We start from the raw sequence: 4,660 nt of genomic DNA, 5'->3' as shown, positions 1-4,660 counted from the left end.
CTTAGCATTTTATGTGATTTGGTGTGTTTCTTTGAAGATTTTGAGAGAAGAAGGATGGTAGATCAAGAGGAGAAGAAGGAGATCCTAGATCCTTGTGGCATTTTAGAGTATAGTAAGCTATAACTTGGCCCTTTTTCTATTTCTATGCTTAAATCCCCTTTTTAAAGCCATCAAAGCTATTCTTGAACCATTTCTTGGCTTGGTAGTAGCATAGAGGACTCATTAGCCTTCGGATCTTGCTAGGTTTGAGTTCCAGAAGCTTAGATCTAGTACCATTATGGAGCCATTTTGCATGAAATCTCTAGATCTACTCTTATAGTGTGCTTTGAACCCTAAAACCTTCATTTGATGTTATTTACACGTAAAGTTAGAAACTTTACGTGTTAATCAAGCCCCAAGAACCCAGATCTATGAATGGAATGGACTGGTTTCAAGTAGAATCGAGTATATAGTGTTTGCATGTATACGACTCGGCGAGTCGTTCTTCAAACTCGGCTAGAGTCGCGAGTCCCCTATTTTCCCCTTTTCGAGTTATGCCGAGTGGAACCAGTGAGTGAGAGATGGACTCGGTGAGCTATAGGGTTAGACTCATTCGTGGAAGAACTCAGCGAGACAATGCCCTAACTCGGCGAGTCCAAGGCAATCTTCATGCCTCAAGAATAGACTCGACGAGTTGTTCATACAACTCGGCTGTAACATCCCCCTCTGGCACGTATCACAATATTGTCCGCTTTGGGCCACTCGGCACGAGGACTTCCCAGGGGGTCACCCATCCTGGTACTACTCTCCCCCGAGCACGCTTAACTGCAGAGTTCTTATGGGATCTGCTGCCCTCACGGCTTTAAAACGCGTTGTGATAGAGAAGGTATCCACACCCCTTATAAGGAATGCTTAGTTCTCCTTCCCAGCCGATGTGGGATCAGATCTAACCCACTTTCACCCCCCATTATAGGGTTCGACGTCCCCGTCGAACACATCGGCCCGTGCCCTGACTCTGATACCATTTGTAACATCCCCCTCTGGCACGTATCACAATATTGTCCGCTTTGGGCCACTCGGCACGAGGACTTCCCAGGGGGTCACCCATCCTGGTACTACTCTCGCCCGAGCATGCTTAACTGCAGAGTTCTTATGGGATCTGCTGCCCTCACGGCTTTAAAACGCGTTGTGATAGAGAAGGTATCCACACCCCTTATAAGGAATGCTTAGTTCTCCTTCCCAGCCGATGTGAGATCAGATCTAACCCACTTTCACCCCCCATTATAGGGTTCGACGTCCTCGTCGAATACATCGACCCGTGCTCTAGCTCTGATACCATTTGTAACATCCCCCTCTGGCACGTATCACAATATTGTCCGCTTTGGGCCACTCGGCACGAGGACTTCCCAGGGGGTCACCCATCCTGGTACTACTCCCGCCCGAGCACGCTTAACTGCAGAGTTCTTATGGGATCTGCTGCCCTCACGACTTTAAAACGCATTGTGACAAGGAAGTTATCCACACCCCTTATAAGGAGATGTTTCGTTCTCCTTCCAAGCCGATGTAGGATCAGGTGCAACCCACCTTCACCCCCCATTATAGGGTTCGACGTCCCTGTCGAACACATCGACCCGTGCCCTAGCTCTAATACCAATCTGTCACACCCCCAAACCAAGGATGGCGGAAACGTCCAGGGGTGGAGGACTTCATGTGTAGTATCATAACAACAATGGTAATAGTGATGAAAGTAAACGCAACCAACATATATATAATTGAAAGAGTTACATCATTGTATGAATTACATGTTTCAAAATCAATTACAATATGTTGACAAAATATGATAAGTTTGACGCCACAACGTCCCATCCTCAAAAGTACTTTGTTACCTGTTTAGTGATTTCCTGAGAATACAAGTAGTTTAAAAAAAATGTCAACACAATGGTTGGTGAGTTCATAAGTTTTTGTATATAATTATGAAAAAAAAAGCTCGTCATGTAATTGTATAGTTGTTCCAGAAAAATCCGATATTTTCCTTAAAATGAATAATGTAGTCTTGTATCCAAAGACTGAAATATATGAGTAATCTTTCTTATTTACAGAAAATAATGTGTGTTTATTTCAACACAAATGCGTATGATATCAATGAAACTCTCGTATATTGTTAAGTTTGTTAATACTTTCTGTGAGCTATTATAACCATACTATGACCTAGGTGGCCTGAATACGACGTTCTTCGGGCGTCGTAGAACTGAAATGACACTTGTCACCCGTAGACCTGCAGGTCCAACTGTAGCTAGCAGCAAGGTGTGGGGTGTCAAACCCAATATAGATCTATATACAACTATCACGCTCTCCTTCCATGAGACTCTGGTTACAATACAGGACTTATGATTTATGTGAAGAGGATGTCTCACAAAGTTATTAACGAATTTACACTTAATCATAATGAAAGTTTCCTTTTTGTAATGTATGCATTTTGAAATCCATCGTAAACTATACCTATTATAGTTTGGCAAAACGAAGGTAGTAACAGTAAAGTACGTAATTTTTACTTAACATAGTTTACTTAACGTTTGTGTGTAATGGGTATACTTCAATAATAACGCTTTGTGTAATCTATGCTTTGTCTAGTAAAAATCCATTTGTTAACAGGTTTATGTCTAGATACTAACACAAGAATGTCGTATATTGCAAATATACATGAACACGTAATAATATGCACCCTGCTCAACATGTTACAAGTGTTATGAAAATTATATGATGTTAACTAAATTAGACCTTCGTACACTGTTTTAGAAAAGCCATAGAAAAATCATACGAAGTCGAAAACTAAATCCGTAAATTCTGAGAGTTCCCAAAATGTGTCTAGTTTACTCATAATTTTTATCATGATTTTTAATGACCTCCAACTTGGGTGAAAAAGTCCATAATCACAGACTGGTCCGGATTGGTGCTTGGAATGATAGGCAGTTTTGTAAAAATCACCATAAATTGTAGAAAAATCGTATGGGGATGTGCAAGTAGTCATTTTAAAGCTAAGAAGTGGAACTACATGCACCTAAAACAGTTTTGAAAACTAAAATGTTTAAGGTGTCCAAAACAGTCCGTGAATGGAATCTAACGTTTCTGATGAAAGCTGTTATAAGAATTTAAATATGTTCTTGATGTTTTGACTTGTATTCCCCCCCTAAAAACTTGAGAAAACATGAAAATGTAGGGTTATGAACTCACTTTGTGTGATTTCATTGGATAAGTGTTAAAGAAGAGAAGTGTTCAACCCAAGAACACTAGAGGAATCGCTTGAAGATTCGAAGCTCTAACACAAATATAATGGAGTTTGTGTAAGATATCCATGATTTGAGGGGAAATAATTGAGATAATCATAAAGGAAATGGATTATGCTTACCAAAGGTGGAGGAAACTCTCAAGATCAGCCCTTGAATCTCGGATTTCTAGAGAGAGAGAGTGAGAGAGAAAGGAGTTTGATCTTCTTGTGAAATGAGAACAAATGAGAGAAAAATGAGGAGAGAGGATGAATATCCAGCTCTCAAAGCATGGAGATGGCTTGTGAGGGAGGTAAAAAGTACAAGGTATGGTGGAGAGGAGTGTGGGTTGTCATGGAGTGGGTGTGGGGGTTGCTTGCGTCATAACTAAGGTAAGGTCAACACTCTTCTTTTTGTACTTTACCAACTCCTTTTTAAATATGATTTTATCCTTAAAATGTGATTAAATCATTAATTTAGGGGTCTTATAATTAAAAATAAAGTTTTGGGTGAAAATCCTATGTTAAAATAATTAAAAATGGGTTTAAAACGCGAAAATATGCAAAAATGGGCGAAAAATGTAATTTCCAGCGAGTTTCTTCGAACCTAGGCCGAAGCTCGGTCCCTAGGCCGAAGTCCGGTCAGGCGGAGCTTGGTTCGGACGCGGGTGGCTGGTCTCGGAAGCGAAGGCGCGAGCCAGAAGAAGGGGCGAGGCGAGGGTCTGGTCCGAGGCTCGGTCCGAAAGGAGGCAGTCCGACGCGAAGGCAAGGTTCGGTCCGAGGTCAGGCTAGAACCGAAGGTACTGTTGTGAACAGTAATGAACAGTACTTTCGGTTCGGATTTTCCCTTCTATGCTGGTTCGGTTCGGACCTTCCTTCAGTGCTGGGTTCGGTTCGGATGAACAGTGATTTCGGTTCAGCTCACGAACAGTACTTTCGGTTCAGACCCTCATGAATAGTGCTTTCGGTTCGGTTCATGAATAGTACTTTCGGTTCGGAGGGTTCGTTTCCTTAAGTCCGTTTTTCGCGTAGACTTCCGTTCTTGGGCTATTTTTCGCCAAATTCGAGGGTCGGGATGCCCCGAGTGATTATAGAAAGTTGGGAGAGATTTCGAGAGAGATTTGAGAGAGATTCCTCGTTCTCAGAGAGATTTGGGAGAGATTTGACATACTTGGAGAGATTTCACATACAAAGAGATATGTGGGAGAGATTTCACATACTTAGAGAGATTTGGGAGAGATTTGACATACTTGGAGAGATTTGGGAGAGATTTGACATACTTGGAGATAGAGTGAAAACGATTGAGAGTGTTTTCGTGTGTGATGAATGAGAGTGTTCGGCTTCCCAATGCAAGGTCTTTAGACCCCGTTGTGGCGTCAAACTTTTGAGGATGGGACGTTGTGGCGTCAAACTTATCAT

General features: G+C 41.8%; 1 pseudogene; it reads right to left on the bottom strand.

Moving 5' to 3' along the window:
• Positions 1 to 1,050: 1,050 nt before the first annotated feature.
• On the bottom strand, positions 1,051 to 1,168 carry LOC128127484 (5S ribosomal RNA; annotated as a pseudogene).
• Positions 1,169 to 4,660: the final 3,492 nt, after the last annotated feature.

Source organism: Lactuca sativa, chromosome 7 (assembly GCF_002870075.4).
Source record: "Lactuca sativa cultivar Salinas chromosome 7, Lsat_Salinas_v11, whole genome shotgun sequence".
Lineage (NCBI taxonomy): Eukaryota > Viridiplantae > Streptophyta > Magnoliopsida > Asterales > Asteraceae > Lactuca > Lactuca sativa.
Note: the sequence above shows the minus strand (reverse complement) of the source record. Positions and strands in the feature narration are given on the sequence as shown.